The sequence below is a fragment of the Anabrus simplex genome, chromosome 9 (genome assembly GCF_040414725.1).
Source record: "Anabrus simplex isolate iqAnaSimp1 chromosome 9, ASM4041472v1, whole genome shotgun sequence".
NCBI classification, from domain to species: domain Eukaryota; kingdom Metazoa; phylum Arthropoda; class Insecta; order Orthoptera; family Tettigoniidae; genus Anabrus; species Anabrus simplex.
Window position 1 is genome coordinate 79,013,993 of NC_090273.1, and position 20,095 is coordinate 79,034,087.

General features: G+C 41.1%; 2 protein-coding genes across 6 annotated transcripts in view; one reads left to right on the plus strand and one right to left on the minus strand.

Moving 5' to 3' along the window:
• The window catches only part of LOC136880797 (fibroblast growth factor receptor substrate 2), a 32,596-nt gene extending 21,492 nt beyond the window's left edge, over window positions 1–11,104 (minus strand). Inside the window, exons 1-4 of one of the 2 annotated variants that reach the window (XM_067153327.2) lie at window positions 10,872–11,104; window positions 10,234–10,362; window positions 10,058–10,125; window positions 5,474–5,538 (exon numbers count right to left, since the gene is read on the minus strand). The gene's annotated coding sequence lies outside the window, so the exon portion shown is untranslated. Of the gene's footprint in view, window positions 1–5,473; window positions 5,539–10,057; window positions 10,126–10,233; window positions 10,363–10,555; window positions 10,648–10,871 lie in introns of those variants that run through there. The other variant, XM_067153328.2, reaches the window with a different exon arrangement.
• Window positions 11,105–14,183: 3,079 nt separating this feature from the next.
• The window catches only part of mus312 (mutagen-sensitive 312), a 171,181-nt gene continuing 165,269 nt past the window's right edge, over window positions 14,184–20,095 (plus strand). For all 4 annotated transcript variants that reach the window (XM_067153887.2, XM_067153886.2, XM_068229275.1 and 1 more), the window contains exon 1: window positions 14,184–14,345. The gene's annotated coding sequence lies outside the window, so the exon portion shown is untranslated. The remainder of the gene's footprint in view (window positions 14,346–20,095) is intronic.

Here is a 20,095-nt window from a genome sequence, read left to right on the forward strand (position 1 = left end):
CGTCCGCCTCCGCTTTGTCCAGCACAAATTTCACATGGAGTGACCAGGATTTGAACCATGGAACCCAACGGTGAGAGGCTGGCACGCTTCCGCTTGACCCAGGGAGGCTCTTCCGTCCTTTTGCTACCGTAAGCTGCCAAAAATTTTACCTTTTCCACTCAGAAGGAAACTATTTTCAATGAAAGTTTCCTCTACTTTATGCAACTGTATTATTTCAAACCAGTGATATTTCCAGTAGTTTTCAGGATGAAGTTTTGAACAAACTGTCAACATCTATTGAAATAAATGTTCCGAATAGTGTCTCAACATCTAGTGAAATAAATTTTTAGAATAGCGTCTCTGATATACGTAGTAGGCCCTAACATTTCATCAGAAAGAAAAACTGTTCCCGTCTGGAAAATTCCAGTAGGTAATCATGCACTATTTCCTGTCACGTGATACATATGTTACTGCAATGAGTGATTGTATGCCATTTGAATGTTATTCCACCTTTTGTGACAATAATATACTTAATGAAATCGTGCAACAAAGTAATTTATATGCTACACAGAAACTAATGAATGAAACAGATGTTTCAAATAAATCCAGGCTTCATGCATGAACAAAGAAAGACAGATTGGAAATGAAGACATTTCTAGGCCTCATAGGTTACATAGGCATGGTGAGGATGAATTCACTATGGGACTATTGGAGAAAGAATCCCTTATACAAAAATGAAACAGCTCCAAATACTATGAGCAGAAATTTCTTTGAAATGCTACTAAAAATGTGGCATTTTTCAAATAATGAAGAGTGTGTGGAAAGAGATAGAATTCATAAAAATATAGCCTTGTGTTTCCAGGAGAGTTTCTAAATTTCAAGAAATATATACTCCTGGAGAAGTATTTTGTGTTGATGAAACATTGGTCCCATACCAGGGATGGTCTCTAATGGGACAGTATATACCTCGAAAGGCACACAAATGTTGTACGTACGACGCTGTAATTGGTGTAAAACCTTCAAATTATTATGTTTAATATATTTTAATTATAGTTTATTTCATGCTAAATTATCTTTTATTTAGTGTTAAACATGACTTCTCTGTAAATATGTAGTATAAAATTGTATAATCTCAAATACGTATTGTTTAAGCTCAAAATCTATATGGTCGAAAGCGGTAGAAAATTCCATAATGTTCGACTTATTGTGTTATAATTTGGTGTATAAGAAGGGTTCTGGAAACTTACTGTAAGGTTTTATTATCCAGACACATGTAGAGACATTACAGATGTTGTAGATATTTCCATGTACATTTTTAAATATTGAAAGAACATTCGAGTAACCATTCGACTAGCTGGTCGATCGATGTTTCGAGTGTGTTTCATTAGAGTGTCGTAAGAACTCTTCCAGAAGTCGATCATTCTAGATGGTTGATCGAATAGTATAAATATCGAGCTGCCAAGTCAGCGAGTTAGTCAGATCATTGGACTCGAGTGAGTAAGTGAGGCGGGGAATTCAAGAGAGAGTATGTTATAGTGCGCGCGTCAGTGTTGTTGATATCTGTACTTGTCAGAATCGACTTCAGGGTACTCTGCTATTGAGTGTTGTATATAGTGTCATTTGCTACTGTGTATAATTGTGTGTTGTGATGTATGGTGTAAATAAAGTAATTTTAATAAGGAAGAACGTGTTCTCGTGTGATATTTATTTACGCCAAATAAAATCGCAACACAGAACGATACAAATATACACTGACTTGGCAAATGTCATGGGATAGTCACCTAATAGCGTGTGGGGCCTGCTCTAACCCTGCGAACTGCAGTGAGACGCTGTGGAAGTGAGTCGACAAGTCCCTGCTAGTCCTCTGGACGCAGCTGACACCAAATTATTTGCAGAGCTGCCGCCAATGCTGGTCTGTTCGTGGGTGCAGGATCCATGAAACGGAGCCTGCGTTCCAGGACATCCCAGATATGATCGATATGGTTCATATCGGGGCTCCTGGGTGGCCATGGCAGTTGTTGGACCTCTGCTATATGTTCCTGGAAACATTCCCGGGCGACGTGGGAGCGATGTGGCAGTGCGTTATCATCTTGAAACACCACAGAAAAGTCTGGGCATTGGAAGGCCAAAAATAGGTGGAGATGGTCTCCGAGCAGCTCAACATACCGCGTACCATTCAAAGTCTCTTCCAGAAGTAGGGGGCCCATTCCATACCAGGAAAATGCACCCTAGACCATAACAGAGACACCAGCGCCCTGAACCACACCTTCGAGGCAGGTGGGATCCATCGCTTCATGTGGTCTACGCCATACACGGTACCACCCATCGGTATGGTGCAGTTGAAATTGTGATTCGTCCAACCATATCACGGTACGCCATTGTTCCAGTGTCAATCCCTGGTGACTAGCGACAAATGCGCGTCCTTGTGCCCAATGACGTTAGGTTAACAGTGGCACCCGTATGCGGTGCCGGCTCCCATACCCCATAGAACCCATGTTCCTACGGATTGTCCACTGGGAGACGTGTCTAGCACGGCCTGTGTTGAATTGAGCCGTGATTTGTTGCACGGTTGCCCGTCTGTCACTATTGACAATCCGTCTCAGATGTCGCCGGTCACGGTCATCGAGGGTGGCTGGACAGCTGGTCGTTCGTCTGTTGTGGAAGGTGACACCCGCATTCAACCATTCACGATACACCCTGGACACAGTTTATCGTGTGAAGCCGAATTCCCGCACCACTTCCGAAATTGTACTTCCCATCCGTCGGGCACCGACCACCATACCCCGCTCAAACGGTGTCAGCTCACGACGACGTTCCATGTCATACCTGTCACATGCACAGCCACTGCTCACAAGGTCTCCTATACAACTGCCGCTGGCACAGGGGGCATGTGGTGCGCAGGCAAGACACCTGCGCACAGTGCTCCGCTATCCCATGACATTTGCTCAGTCAGTGTAGTGTACATTTTTTAAATTGTGTTGTGATCGTGAATATACTTGGAACCCAGCAGGAAATCCAAGAACAGACATCAGTGTCCACTGTGGCGCTCGACGTGTTAATGTTTAAGTAATGCAACTAAAAATTTAAGGTATACAGATTAATACTACTCTGAAGTGAAGATGGATGAGCCAGCCCGGCCCTTCTCATGTAAAGGATAAGAAGGGAAAAGCAATGAGTTAAGTAGAGAACAGTGTGTTCATAACGTTTTTAAAAAGTTTAGCGACACAAATCCTGGTAGTAATCTCAAGAATGTGACGAAGTTCATAGCTGCGACTACCAGCATTTCTAGAACTAGTACTTATTGTGCTTGAAAGGAAATTGGAACCGTAGAAACAGTTGTTTTAAAAAAACCTGAATAACGTGAAGTTATCAAATAAGTTAATCCCTTATGTACTTAACAGTATCAAGTTTGAAATTCATGTTATCACACAGCATATTAAGGACTCATGTGAATGCATATCAGACCGCACTGCAATCTGGAAGGCAAGTTTGAAAATTACTGTACCTCCATTGTACTACAAATCCTAGGGAAAGTGTGTGGAGCTAAGTAAAGTGCCATGTGGCAGGTAACAACAAAACTTTCACCCTTAGATTATGCCAATGAACAGACCTTAATAAATGTGAATGATTCCGACAGTGATGGTCATGCTATGGAGGGGATAGAGTAACCTATCTTTCTTCTACCAGCTATATTGATGACTTCATTAATTTTCAGAATTATGTTGAATAATATCTTGTTGATTCATTCCTGTGATTGTCTTAATGCTGTACTTCTTATAACATGTCAGTTACAGGTTATTTGAACTAGTTATCGATCTCGCGTTTTCTGCACTAATGTAGTACTGCAACATACACGTGGCCAGAGTTGTTATTGTTGACTCCCAGGTAATATCAGACAGCGTTTAGTATGCTGTTTAACCACGCAAGAGGTGTTCACATATTCTATTGTGCTAATTATGTTTACATACATAAGTGAATAGTGGTGAATGATGGGTAAAGAAACAGAAGTGACAGCGCTCAGTTTAACTTTATAGTGATCACATCTGCAGAAAATAATGACAGTTGTTCAGCAATGCATAAATTTTGTGTAGAGCCATCACATATATACTACAGGCATAAATAAAAAGGACAAATGCAGTGTGCCAAGAAGACCAGCTTATCATTTCAGGGACCAAATTCAGGCCAGCATGTAGAAATTGAAAAAGAACTTATTGCTAAAATATGTAGTTGGATTAAGAAACAACGGCTGTTCAGTTTTGTATGAAATGCTACATTAAGGGCAATGGGGATGCAGAGAAAAGAATAAATAAATCTCACGGTTCAAAGCAAGCTGTGTAGATATTTGAAGAGGAATGACCTTTCTCTTTGAAGGAGGACATCTCTTCCCAAAGGACCATATTGCAAAAGTGGTGGAATTCCATCGGTATGATTTCCCCCTTCCTTGAAGCTATAAATTGCTTCAATATGCAGGAAAATTATGCGAGTATCCCGTTTTTTAATACAGGGTTGGGAATGAGGTGAGACAAATTTATATGGCATTTTTATACAGCAGGATGCCCTTCCTGATGCCAACCTCAGTTGAGGAGCTAATGAAAATGAAATGAATGATGGTGAATGAAATTGGAAAAGGAGATGGAAGGAATTGGCTGTGGCCTATGAATAGGAACTATCCTGGCATTTGCCTGGAAGTGAAAATGGGAAACCAGAGAAAACCTTCCTCAGAACAGCTGATGGTGGGGTTTGAACCCACACGTCTCCCAAATGCGAGTTCGACACCATAATTGTAGCATGCTAACATGTACAGCCACTCCGCTTGGTGCAGGAAAATTATGCAAGTAAATACAGTATTCATAATTGTGTGTTTCTGTAGTGGTTGGTAAAGTGATGTACAAAAACTGGCCTGGAGGTCATGAAATCTATATGGTCTGACACCATGGTTAACCAGTTCCGAGTCCCATTGGTGAAAAAAATGTCACCATCACAATATTGGCCAGCAGGATAGGACAGATGGTGGTACACAATTTCTACTAACTAGACTGCGTGCCAAAAGCCTGGATTCAATTCCAAACCTCTCCGCAGTGTTTCCATAGAATGAGGAAATATGACACTGTTGATAGTGATTCATATGTTAGATGGGAACATAAAGCCTTGAGCAGACCCCTTGGCGTTATATGATGGGAGTACGCTATGTGTCAATAGGGTTTACCCACTCCATTCCTCATTATTATAATCATCCCACACCCAGACATGCAGGTCGGCCATTGGCGCTAAAGTCCTGCACCAGGCATGCCGAACATGTCCTCACCCAATTCCAGCATTAAAAGCCATTCAATGAATGAATATAAATAAATAAGAAGACAAAATCCAGTCCCTAAGTCAAAGAATTATCACTGACCATTTAGCCAAGGAGCTGTACTTGGAGGGGTAAACCTATATTATACTGAGCCGCATCGGAAATCACATTATTTTGAAAGCTAAATCATACAAATCTTACCTCATATTACTTGTAGGAGAGTGATGTATTCATTGCCAAGGCTAGGGACCCCCATCAACCTGCCCCTAGAAATATATTTTCTTTTATAAGAAGATACCATAAATCGGGCAACACTTTCCAAACCTCTCATATCAAAAGCCATTTGCCAGTGGCTGAAATTCATAAAATATGCTGTCACTCCCAGAATTCAACACAGATATGATCAGCAACTGTGTCACAATAAACAATCCTAAGCAAAATTGTCGGAACGATAGGGAGGTTATTTACTATGCACCCTGATCATTTAAACCAATGTTGTGTGACTACAAACCAGGTCTGTCCTGACCAAAAATAACTCCTAACTGCAAACAAGTACGCTAAAAAAACAAAAATAAATAAAACAATAAAAAAATAAGAAAGAGCACCAAGCAGCCGGAGTCTGAGCATGCTGCAGTTTGCCTTGCCTGGGTCTCTATTGTACAGTTCTACCCTTGGTGGTAATATTGGTAAAGATCTGGTACCCTTCCTGCAAATTATAGATCAGAGATCCAATATGGTGTGCCTCAGATGACCTCACAATACACTCAACAGGTCTGGCAATGTCAGTTCAATATACAGAGCTACTTAATGACTTTTTGCAGCCATAGAAAAGTCTTTCTCAATGAGAGTATGGCCCCAGAAGGGTACTGTTTTTGTGACAGAGACTGCCCTGGATACTCCTAAAAAATGATAAAAATGGCTTTTGTATTTTGACTGAATATAGCAGCCCTGTGACTAGATATAATATAGTTTAGAGATCCCACATGGCTAGGATGTCACAATGCATTCAACAGGCTTGTCAACATCGGCACATAAAACAGAGTTACTGAATGACATTTTTTCTTCTTACCAAGCAGACAGTATGTGCCATGGTCATAACAAAAGAGCCTCTTGAAGGAAGTGTGGCCCTGCAGGGGCCACTGTTTCCATGACAGAGATTGGCCTGTACACTCCTACAAAGTGACATCATCATCAGTGTTCTGCCATAAGGCAGGTCTTCACATGGCAGCTCTATACGCAATCCTGTCTCTTATTTTCACATAATGTAATAGCCCTGTGGCCAGAAATGATGCAATCTTTATCGGAGACAATACGAATATTACCAACCAGCCAATAGCAACACAGAAAATAGTTGCATTTCGCTGATTTAGGCCCTACACTCTCTCACATTTTAAGGATAAGTTTTGGTGGTGGTTTTGGTGGTGGTAATTATTGTTTTAAGAGGAAGTACAAGTGAGCAACTATCTTCTATTAACACTGACCAGAGGGGGAAAAGGAAGAGGTACAATCTCCTTTATGTTACATCGACACAAATAGGTCTTATGGCGATGATGGGATAGGAAAGGGCTACGAGTGAGAAGGACGTGTCAGTGGCCGTAATTAAGGTACAGCCCCCCAGCATTTGCCTGCTGTGAAAATGGAAAACCATGGAAAACCATCTTCAGGGCTGCCGACAGTGGGATTCAAACCCACTATATCCCGAATTCAAGCTCACAGTTTCACAACCTTAACCACACGGCCACCTTGCTTCGTAAAAGAAAGCAGTATTATCCTCCAAAAGATGAAGGGAAAGGCCACAAAACAAAAGACTCCCTTGGCTTTGCAAACCTAATACTGTTGGAGTCAGGAAAGATCATTTAGGAATTATGAAGGCGAGGAGTCTGACACAAGTGGAAGCAATGGCCAACTCAGCTAGGGGACTTGGGGTCCCAACCCATTCTCCCAAGATGAAAGCCCCAGAATCCCTCTTTACAAGAAGCAGGAAATACCGTGGATGTATTCTACTGTCCCCACCCACAGGGGGAAGAATACTTCTTGAAACATGTTGGTGGAGTCTTGGCAATCATAAAGGAAGGATCTCTCCTCTCTGCTACTTCAGGTATTGGATAACATCATTTTTCTATGATTAAAAACATGCAGGAAGTGTATCAAAGTGCCACAGTGATTTTTTTTAAATTTTACATTTAGTTGTATTATTATTATTATTATTATTATTATTATTATTATTATTATTATTGCTGCAAAATGAGCCTCCGTAGCTCAGGCGGCAGTGCGCCGGCCTGTCACCGCTGGGTTCCGTGGTTCAAATCCCGGTCACTCCATGTGAGATTTGCGCTGGACAAAGCGGAGGCGGGACAGGTTTTTCTCAGGGTACTCCGGTTTTCCCTTTCATCATTCATTTCAGCAACATTCTCCAATATCATTTAATTTCATCTGTCATTCATTAACCATTGCCCCAGGAGTGCAACAGGCTTTGGCAGCCGGCACAATTCCTATCCTTGTCGCTAGATGGGGGCTTCATTCATTTGACCCGGTTGAGTAACTGGAAACAGGCTGTGGATTTTCATTTTCATTATTACAAAATGTTTTCGGTTTCTTCCCCATTTAAAAGAATGACTGCAATCCCAGATAAAACTACAGGAAAAAAGACAATTTATAAAAAACATGCCAATAGTAAGTTTGAATTTTTTATATTTGCACAACATCCTGAACTATAGAAACTAGGCAATTTCTGTCAAAAGAAATCATGTGTAGGAACAAATATTTAGGAAGGAGAAAATCATACAAAAATGATGTGAAACGATACCGTACCTGAAAGGAGAGAGATCTTTCCTTTATACTTGCCAGGAATCCACCAACCCATCCCTAGAAGTATTCTCACTTATACAGAAAAATTAAAACTGACACTATGTTAACTTCTGAAATGCGACCGTTTTCATGTGTTCCTATTGGCGGGAGGGCAGTCTCTATTGTCTCTGATAGATGAGAGACTTCAGTTGGAATTAATTATACTGGCAGGGCTGACCACAAGTATAAAATCAGACAGGAATTTAGCAGAAGCGATTGGGGTAAATTTTCATTCAGTGGGAAGGGCGTGAACAGTTTACCAGGGAAGAGTTTGATCCTTTTCCAAAATATGTACAGAAAAGAAAAAAACAACAACAGAGAAAAGAAATGAAATGTTAGAGGGCATTCGACCTGTGCAGGTTATTGTAAATAAAGAATTTTTGTGAATAAATTAATTCCATCCCCTTGTCTATGGAGATTGGATAGCTGAAGTAGGGGACTGCCCATCAAGGGTGAAGTACAGTGGAGATTTTGAGGGCCCTAGGACTGCTACAGTAGTCGTGAAGGCCCTTCAGGAACTCTGAAAGCGATGGCAAAAGGGGCTCTGGTTAAGGCGCAGCAGGTCATTATGCAGGTTAAGTACCAAAACTGGTTTTAAAAAAAATGCAATGTAAATTTAAATCTTACAGCAGTTGTATAACATTATTTGAAGTGATTCCACATACTGTATATAAGTCGATTATGTGTGTAAGTACAGAAGATATGAGTAGAATTTTGTAAATAATACAAATTTATTTCATAGAAAAACTGTTAGTGTAAATTGTACAGGCCTAATAGGCCTACTGTATTTTAGGAAAATGTCTTTGATTTTTAATTTAAAATTTAGTGCTTGATAATAATGTATTTTCGTGTAACATTTGCCACCGAGGTAGACACCTCATTTGCAAATAAAGTGATTTTGATTTGATTTGATCTCACATAATGTGCAGCCAACTGCTGCCCCATTCTGTAAAAACAATGAAACCACAAAGTTTGAAAGTGAAGCATCATGGCATGTTCTTGTTACTAACTAAGACTGTCTTAGGGGATACTAGAGACCTCTTAGCTACTTCGCACCTCTAACTGGGGACTAATGCCCTGCACCCCCTTTGGCTGCCCCCAGCCCAATGGTCTTGACACTAGCTGGATCTAACCAATCCAGTCCAGTAGTCTTATCGCTAGCCAGACCTAACCAATCCAGACCAATGGTCTTGTCACTAGCTGGACCTAACCAATACAGAAAGTTCCTAAATTGGTGGTGGTGGTGATTATTGTTTTAAGAGGAAGTACAATTAGGCAACCATCCTCTATATAACACTAATCAGAGGGAAAAATGGAAGGGATCCGACACTTCGCAAAATGAAGATACCGGCCACAGGAAGACAAGGGCCACAAAGGGCGTGAATATGAAAGACTCCCTAGCCCTCACACACCTAATAGTGTCGGGTTGGAAAAGAACAAGAGTTGACCACGGGAGGTCGGATAGGATCGATGAAAGTGAGGCGACTGGCACAAGTAAGTGGAAGAAATACCAGGACTCAGCTACGGGCCCCGTGGATGCCAATCCATGCTCCGAAGTTCAGAGCCCCTGGGGCTCCTTTTAGTCACCTCTTACGTCAGGCAAGGGATACCGTGGGTGTTATTCTACCACTTCCACCTACAGGGAGATTCCTAAATTGGCAGCTTTATGCAGTGTGCTCCGACACCGTGGAAGCCACACCATGATGGATTACTAACAGCTCTTTTATGTCCCCTTTAGTAAACTTTTACTGCTTAAACATAATTATCCCTATATGTACCACACAAATCTCATCTACGGATATCCTCTTCAAAAGATACCATGAATACTCTTTGAATGTATATTTTTCTTTTGAAGAACTGTTCCCCACTGTCTGTCATTAAGTCCGACAGCTGACGAAAAGAAATGATACAAGATATTATCACTAAAAACTGACTTACCTGGAATATATTTTCATGGAGATCATTGATATCTGTTTTGCTGGATATGCAACCCATGATTTCAAATCCTACAACATGGAAATCTCCTTTTAACACTACAGAAAAGATAACCTCTCAAAATTTGAGTCATTCTTTAAATTCCAACAGCAGAACGTTGCATTCTATAAAGAACTAACCTTGCAATGGTGACTGAATTCCTTGACGTGTACTGAGCTGTTAAGGTTAATCATTTTGGCTGTAGATGCGAATATTTGCTTCCAACAAGATCAATATAATATTTTTTGGTGTTAGTGCTAGAGTAACACCTGAAAAGAGACAACCTATATAAAATAACAGTCAGCACAAAAAATAAAAATAAACAATGTAAATAAGGCATTCAAACTAGTCAAATTGGGTAATATAGATCTACAAGATTCATAGTATTGCGAGTAATGTACGAGGAGTACGGAAATATTCATTAAACAACCAACGATGGTATCTAATATTAGTTTCAAGTACTTTTAAGTATAAATAAACCAGCAGAAGGTCAACAGGTAGATTCTCTGCACCACAATACTAAATTATCCATATACACTGCTAGCTACTCTTTTACTCCAGGGGGGTTAAAGTGAGCTAACACACATTACAATTATACGAACGTTATCTAGGATTCTTACTGCTGCAGCTAGTATCCTAAGAGATTACTCTTCAAGTACCTTTGCGTCTAATCTAAAATGAGAAATTGACTCCTTGCTCACTAGGCCCTAATTATCTTAGACCCAGAATAAAGACAATAAGAAAAAAACGAGCATATAACTTAGACCTTAATACTTACAATAATACATTGTTCCAAAACATTCTGTCACTTTTCTTCTTATTAAAACAACATGATAAAAATCTCAAAATATGACGCACAAAACATGCTATCCCATAACAAACAGAACAAAGATGGTACCCAATCATTGAATGCGAATGTCATTTGTTCGCAGTGGCCAATATAAGTCCGAATTGACGGTATACAAAACGCCCATTTCTGATTTTCCTTACAAAGGTTTGTATAGAAATGAATGCTGACCGCTTCCTTCATATGTCGGATTAAACAATTACACAATGAGTCATTATGATTTACGTATATGACTCATCTTCGAAGTATGCAGTTGGCCGTGCAGTTAGGGGCGCGCAGCTGTGAGCTTGCATTCGGCAGATACTGGGTTCAAATCCCACTGTCGGCAGCCGTGAAGATGGTTTTCTGTGGTTTCCCATTTTCACACCAGGTAAATGCTGGGGCTGTACCTTAATTAAGGCCACGCCGCTTCCTTCCAACTCCTAGCCCTTTCCTATCCCATCTTCGCCATAAGACCTATCTGTGTCGGTGGGACGCAGTCACTAGCAGAAAAAAAAAAAAAAGTTTCGCTAACATACAGTTTAGGGACCCTACTCGCCGATACGACGTCTTGCAGTTACCATTCACTTGGCAAGTTGACACTAAACAGTCATACTTTTATAGTGACTTGCGGCGGCAACCCCTGCCTGCCGTAAGAGGCCATTAAAAGGGACCCCAAGGGCTCTTAACATGGGAGCGTGGGTTGGCGACCACGCGGTCCTTAGCTGAGTCCTGGCTTTGCATCTACTTCCTTGTGTCAGGCTCTTCACTTTCACCTATCCTATCCGACTTCCCTCGGTCATTCTTGTTCTTTTCAGACATTTGGCAGATTCAATCCTGGCTCAGTCAGGTGGTATGTGAAGGTGCTGAAATACGTCAGACGCATGGTGGTAGATTTACTGGCACGTAAAAGAAATCCTGCAGGACTATATTCCGGCACATCGGCTTCTCCGGAAACCGTTAAAGTATATATCAGTGGGACATAAAACCAATGTTTGTTTGTCGAACCCTTGTCCCGTTTTCTCCGTCTGTGGGTGGGGGCGGTAGAATACCACCCACGTTATCCCCTGAATGTAGTAACAGCCGACTAAAAGGGGGCTCTTAACTTGGGAGGTCGCGTTGGCGACCACGGAGCCCTCAGCTGAATCCTGACATTGCTTCCACTTACTTGTGACAGGCGTCTCACTTTCATCTATCCTATCCTACCTCCCTTGGTCAATTATTGTTCTTTTCCGACCCGACGGTATTACAGCACTCGAGGCCTAGGGAGTCTTCCATTTTCACGCCCTTCGTGGTCCTTGTGTTTCTCAATTTTTCGAAGTGTCGTTTCCCTTCCATTTTTTCTCTTTGATTAGTGTTATATAGAGGATGGTTGCCTAGTTGTACTTCCTCTTAAAACAATAATCACCACCACCACCATTCACAGAGTGAAGCTTTCGACACATTTCGAATTTTAGTTTACAGTACGCTTTTAGCAATTGCGGAGCGGATAGCGTAAGTTCTGAGTAATTATTTTTCAACAGTGATTAGACTGATTAGTATGTAGCGTTTAAAATAGTGAATTGTTTGCACCGTATAAAGAATTAACGAGCGCAGTTCCTTTATAAATGAAGTAGGCTCTCACGTTTGAAGTATTTTATTATTTGCATGCATTAGAATCAAGCATGCCTGTACTGATAGGCCTACTGCCAATAAAAATGTCATGGCAAGGTTTAATACGGGTGTATATACAACAGCAGAAGAAACAAAAACTACATTAATATAAATATTGATATTAGTAACATATAACAGTGTAATAATAATAATAATAATAATAATAATAATAATAATAATAATAATAATAATAATAATAATAATAATAATAATAATAATAATAATAATAATAATAATAATGCCATTTGAGCCACGAGCCGCTACTGCCCAATACCTTCATTCTTCGAAGTGCTGAACCGCTTCCATTATTTCCCTCTGATTAGTGTTCACCTTTGCCAAGTTGTACTTCCTGTTAAAACAATAATCACCGCCCCCACCTCCCTTGCCTGCCGTAAGAGGCGACTAAAAGGGACACAGGGGACCTGAAATTTGGAGCGAAGGTTGGCGACCACGTAGCTGAGTCTTGGCATTGTTTCCACTTACTTGTGCCAGGTTCCTGACTTTCATCTGTCCTATCCGACCCCCCTTGGTCAAATCTTGTTCTTTTCCGACCCGGACGATATGAGGTTTGCGTGACCGAGGGAGTCTTTCATTTTCAGTGCTTCGTGGCCCTTGTCTTTCTTTGGCCGATGCCTTGTTTTTTCGAAGTGTCGGATCCCTTCCATTTTTTTCTCTCTGATTAGTGTTATATTGAGGATGGTTGCCTAGTTGTACTTCCGCTTAAAACAATAATCCTCACCACCTTCCCTGAGTCCTTACATTTTGTGGCCAAGGGAGTCTTTCATTTTCATGCCTTTCGTGGCCCTTGTCTTTCTTTGGTCGATACCGGTACCACCGTTCCCGGTAGGCGGGCTTGTGCGTTTGCGTCCACCACAGCACACCACTTCGAAAAGCCTTTTGGTCGTCGTCATCTTCGCCCTGGTGACAAATGTAGTCCCTCGTTGATCCCCCACGCCGGACTGTTGGTATGTCTACACTGTGTTGTTCTTGCAACAGTGTGTCTTCCCTTTGCATGGTAGTGTGATGATATCGAGTTGTTTGAAGATGCCTAAATATAAGTAGTACTGGATGTGGACGAGGTTGTTTGTCGTAAAAGGCGACAAATAGGGCTCCAGGGCCTCAACCTGGGAGCGTGGGTTGGCGACCACGTGGCCCTCAGCTGAGTCCTGGCAATGCTTCCACTTACTTGTCCCAAGCTCCCCATTTCCATCATATCCGACCTCCCTAGGTCAATTCCTGTTCTTTTCCGACCCCCGACGGTATTAGGTTTCCGAGGCTAAGGGAGTCTTTCATGTTCAAGTCTTTCGCGTCCCTTGTCTTTGGTCGATGTCTTCGTTTTTCAAATTGTCGGATCTCGTAATTTTTTTCTCTCTGATTAGTGTTATATAGAGAATGATTGCCAAGTTGTACTCGTACTTCCTCTTGAAACAATCACCACCCCCACCTTCCGGCCACCGGTCTGCACTGTAAATAAAACAGCAACGACAATGAAGATTTTTTTTTATGTCGTTGGTCTACAGTGTATTTTGCTACAACTTGTTTAAATTCTCTTTGCTTTAGCACTGCCAACTTGATTTATGTCTCTTGTGATTAGATCTAGTTGGCCATGGCTCTAGCCTGCCGTTGCGGCATGTTTTGTTCTGCTGTTTCAGAAATGGCGCCTGGGATAGAACCGAAACCTCGGAGAAGTTACGGTACTCCTGCGTATAGAATTATTAATTATGCCTCTTTGAGTGTTATTGGCGTAGGTATTCTGAGCGGTATAGCTTTGCAGTAAGTATATTCCTAATAAAGCTTTTACACTCTGTTTGATACTGTTTTCCGTCCATGTTTATTCGTAATGTTATCAGTATTGCTAATGATACGTTTTATCAATGCTAGCGTAGACTAATCAAATCATTTGGGTTATTTCTTAGTAGAAACGCTCCATTACATTTCGAAACCCCATTTTTTAAAGTGTAAATGTAAGTAAGTGAAACTCGTTGACAGCTTCGTTGTCTAGGGAGCAGTGATCTGGAAGTCACTGGAGTGTGTATCGTAGAGATAGGATAGGAATAGTGGGAGGGGGAGTATTCTATCTGGTGAAAGAAAAATTTGTAAGCTACAAAAAAGCTAAAGATGAGAAACATGAAATTCTAGGTGTAAGGCTCATTTCTAAAGATAATAGGCAACTTGATGTCTTTGGAGCGTACAGACCGGGAAAGGGTAGTGCTAACACGGATTCAGAATTATTTGATAAGATAATCAGCTCTGTGGGAAACGATAAGGAAAGGAATATGATTGTAGCGGGAGTCTTCAGTGGTTGTACTCTTGGTAATGTTTTGTCTCTTATTTTGTAGTTGGTTGCATTTGTTTTCCGGATTTTGTCAGGTTCTGTTATGAGAGTGTTGCGTACTAAGTTCTGCATATGACATACATAGGGGAAAATTACATCACAAGAATTATTAGGAATATACTTGGGCATAAACCTGGTACAGATAGACGACAGTGTTGACCTATCCAGACCGCTAGAACAGAAAAATGGCACGCTACAAGGAGATCCACTTAGCCCATTATTGTTCAATATAACCACATCTGATATCACCAAATACATCAAAGCGGACGTCAAAATACTGGTCTATGCTGACGAAATGGCTCTTATGTCAGTCACCTGAGATAACAAAACTTCAAGAAGCCTTTGAGCAACTGGAAAAGTGGGCCACCAGAAATGAACTGCAACTTAACGAACAGAAAACCATGACAATGACGTTCAAAAAAGGAGGCAGATCAGCAGCCAATGACAAGATCACATACAAGAACGAGCCAGTATCATTCGTCCCTCCCTAGGGATCACTTTGCAGACATATGGAACTGTTTTCACGATACATGTCAAAGAGAGAATAACAGCCGCAACCTTAGCCATGACTGGAATAAAAAATCTACCAAAGATCTTGCTGGCAACCGCAATGGAAATATTCAAATTGAAAATTACCCTCGTACATTAATTTGGGAATATCATACCAAAAGCAATCTAGCAGATATAGAAAAAGTGAAAGCCAGATTCTTAAAAAAAGCTTTACGAGTATCAAAGTACACCCAATTGCATCTGGTATATGTGCTGGCAAGAGAAACTTTTTTCATAGAAGATCTCCGTCTAAAACTGCAATGACCCTCTACACCAGCATACCAGAATTTGCTCATAGACCTTCAGAGAAGGGAAGAAATATGGCTGGAGTTCTACTCTACAGACGCTATGTTAAACAGCAAATGGAAAAATCCCGAATATGAACTGAGACGTGTAATGACGCGATTTGCTGTTCATGGATTTCACCACCGGATATGCAGCAGAGCCAACTACCATGAACCAAACGAATTATAGTGTTTATGTCAATTGTGTGGGGAAAAGCTGCGAGAGGTACCACGCAATGTCATGCTAGAAAAGATTAGTGTCACTGACTAAATTCTGCCTCGATGAAAATGAGAGCTAAAATTATTTTCTTTGCACATTGTGTGAATCTTTTTCTAATAAATAAATTAGGAAGGAAATGCGAACGACAGGAAACATGACCAGCAAATGGCAAATAAGCTAATATGGGAAGGACAACTGATTCAGAAAGTGACGGAACCAACTAGAGGGAAAAATATTCTGGACGTGGTGCTGATAAAACCAGATGAGCTCTATAGAGAAACCAAAGTATTAGTGATAGTGGTATTAGTGATCACGAAGCTGTTTTTGTCGTAGTTAAAAATAAATGTGATAGAAAGGAAGGTTTTAAAAGTAGGACTATTAGGCAGTACCATATGGCTGATAAAGCAGGCATGAGGCAGTTTTTAAAAAGTAATTATGATCCGTGGAAAACGGTAAATAAGAATGTAAACAGACTCTGGGATGGGTTTAAAGAAATTGTTGAGGAATGTGAAAACAGGTTTGTACCTTTAAAGGTGGTAAGGAATGGTAAAGACCCACCTTATTATAATAGAGAAATAAAGAGACTAAGAAGGAGGTGCAGATTAGAAAGAAATAGAGTTAGAAATGGCTGTGGAAGTAAGAAGAAATTGAAGGAACTTGCTAGGAAATTGAATCTAGCAAAGAAGCCAGCTAAGGATAACATGATGGCAAGCATAATTGGCAGCCATACAAATTTTAGTGAAAAATGGAAGGGTATGTATAGGTATTATAAGGCAGAAACAGGTTCCAAGAAGGACATCCAGGAATAATTAATGAACCAGGAGAGTGTGTATGTGAGGATCTTCAAAAGGCAGAAGTATTCAGTCAGCAGTATGTAAAGATCCTTTATTTACAATCCCATTTATGTGATTACCCCAATGAAGACCTTTCCTTATATTAACACCCAGATACTTACAATGATCCCCAAAAGGAACTTTCACCCATCAACACAGTAATTAAAACTCAGAGGACTTTTCCTATTTGTGAAACTCACAACCTGACTTTTAACCCCGTTTATCATCATGCCATTGCCTACTGTCTGTCTCACAACATTATCGAGGTCATTTTGCAATTGCTCACAATCTTGTAACTTATTTATTACTCTTTAGAGAATAACATCATCTGCAAAAAACCTTACCTCTGATTCCACTCCTTTACTCAAATCGTTTATTATATATAAGAAAACAAAGGTCCAATAATACTGCCTTGAGGAATTCCCCTCTTAATTATTACAGGGTCAGATAAAGCTTCATCTACTCTAATTCTCTGAGATCTATTTTCTAGAAATATAGCAACCCATTCAGTCACTCTTTTGTCTAGTCCAATTGCACTCATTTTTGCCAGTAGTCTCCCATGATCCACCCTATCAAATGCTTTAGACAGTTCAATCGCGATTTGACCTCTGGAATTCAAAACATTGCTATATCTTGCTGGAATCCTACAAGTTGAGCTTCAGTAGACTAACCTTTCCTAAAACTGAATTGTCTTCTATTGAACCATTTATTAATATTGCAAACATGTCTAATGATATCAGAAAGAATGCCTTCCCAAACCTTACATGCAACGCGTGTCAAACTTACTGGCCTATAATTTTCAGCTTTATGTCTATCACTCTTTCCTTTATATACAGGGGCTACCATAGCAACTCTCCATTCATTTGGTATAGCTCCTTCAACCAAACAATAATCAAATAAGTACTTCAGATATGATAACATATCCCAACCCATTATCTTTAGTATATCCCCAGAAATCTTATCAATTCCAGTCGCCTTTCTAGTTTTCAACTTTTGTATCGTATTGTAAACTAGCTGATGTACCCGTGCTTCGCTACGGGATTCTCAGAAAGACTGACTTGGTGGTTTTCCTAATTGAATTCAACATAGGTCATTACAAAAACGTCAGTAGGAATGTAGCGATTGAAAGCAATGTTATCATATAAAATACTCGATCAAATGAAAAACCGCACCCTTTCTCACTTTCAACGAACAGTACTACGGTGCCGATCTAAGAGTCCAAAGTTCCAGAGCTGGAATAACCAGGTCGGAGACTGCTGTGAACACTCCTCTGTCATTATTCCGTTAAAGATATGTTCAAACAATTCCAAGGGTTTGGACTGAGTTCGATGGCTGCAAAGCTCAGGATGAAATAGAGTGGTGTTGCAATTCCACCTCATTATATAGTGCAGGCTACGGTGCGCTGCTCACCTATTGGTCTGCCATGCTAAATGGGCGATTGCTGATTGGCTGATTTTCGGCCAATGATTGAAGCAATAAGGAGCCAGACATAGGTCAACCTGCCTTGGCGGAGACAGGCATCTGATCAGCTGGTGCTTTTTGTAGTTTGCCGTGGCCATCATGTCATCCAGGATTTAAAGCTTTTAGGACTGGAAAGCAGGCTTTGTTGACCCGTTCAGATTCCTCCTTACGGTTGAAGCTGTTGGTGTGCTTTAGTATATCAATGGCTTCCCTTTGTAGCCAGGCATCTCACAAACAGAAATTGCAGTAGAAGTCGGAATCAGTTATGGGAGCTGTCAAGCAATCATCACAAACGACCTACAGTTCCGTAACGTATGTTCCAGGTGGGTCCTTCACCTCTTGACCGAAAATCTGAAGTTGAGACGTTTGGAGGTCTGTCAGAGGCTTACAGCAAGGTTTGTGGAAGAACTGCAAGGGATCTTGTAGACACCTGCTGTGGAGAGAGGATGGCGCTTGTCTTTAGCAGGCCTTAGCAGTTCCTGAATTTTCTTCATTTGCCTGTATATGATTTTAACCCCATGGGACTCCAATAGCCTCCTGTTCTAACAAATATCTTCCCAATATGCGGCCACTCCTCTTCTTCCTGGGTGACAAAAGAAAGTACTTTCTTGTGTGTACCGACTCGTTAAGTTCTTTGCAGTCCATGTACCAAATGTCATGGCCTGCTAGCAGTGAGTGTTCAGTGACTGATAACCTTTTTGCTTATCCCAGCCGGCTTTGCTTGATGTGCTCTTTCAGTCGGGTGGTGATGCTGCGTTTTGTAGTTCCTACGTATACCTGGCTGCAACTGCATGGGATCTTGTAGATACCTGGTGTGAAGAGAGGATGGCGTTTGTCTTTAGCAGACCGTAGCAGTTCCTAGTTCCTAGATTTTCTTCATTGGCCTGTATATGATTTTAACCTCATGGGACTCCAATAGCTTCCTGTTCTAACAAATTTCTTCCCAATATACGGCCGCTCCTCTTCTTCCTCGGTGACGAAAGAAACTACTTTCTCCTGTGTACCGACTCGTTAGGTTCTCTGCAGTCCATTGATACCTATTTCCCGCAACACCCACTGGTGCAGCGGATTCACGACCTAGCCAGGTTGGTTGACGCTGGCACCAGAAACACTTTCATGTGGCATCCAAGCCACATTGGGATTGCGGGAAATACTCTTGTGGATGAAGTTGCAAAGTAAGCGGTATTTCTACCTCCAAGGCCTATGAATGTATCTGCTAAAGATATTTGTCCTCAGCTACGTTGAACCATCTTGGTATCCTGGGAATCTGAGTGGCTAGGTTTCCAAACTCCCAATAAGCTGAGAGTCATTAATAAGGCAGTTACGAAGGTCAACCAAATCTAAACAAGATTTTTGTTCCTGAACATCAACGTTGTTAGGACTGGCCCCGCGCTTCTGCTATGCTTACGCGGGGCCGTTAGGAGTGGGGAGAGCGTGCTGTTAGATATTCCCTACCGTTTCGTCAGTAACGCTTACGATGTTGGAGCAACAGGTGCACCCCTACACTGCACAACACATAATTATAAAATTTCTTGCTCGTGAAAGAGTTACAGTGGTGGAAATTTGCCAGAGATTGACTGCATAGTTCGTTGATCAAACATTGTCAAGGACGCGTGTTTGCCTGGCGTAAGAAGTTCAAGGAAGGATGAGAACGGGTGGAAAATCAACAGCACGATCGCCGTCCTTGGACCAGCATTACAGACGAAAACATTTGTGCAGTTAAAGACATATTATCAACGGGCGAGGGTATCAGAAATTGCAAAACAAGTCGGAATCAATTATGGGAGCTGTCAGGCAATCATCACAAATGACCTACTGTTCCGTAGAGTGCGTTCAAGGTG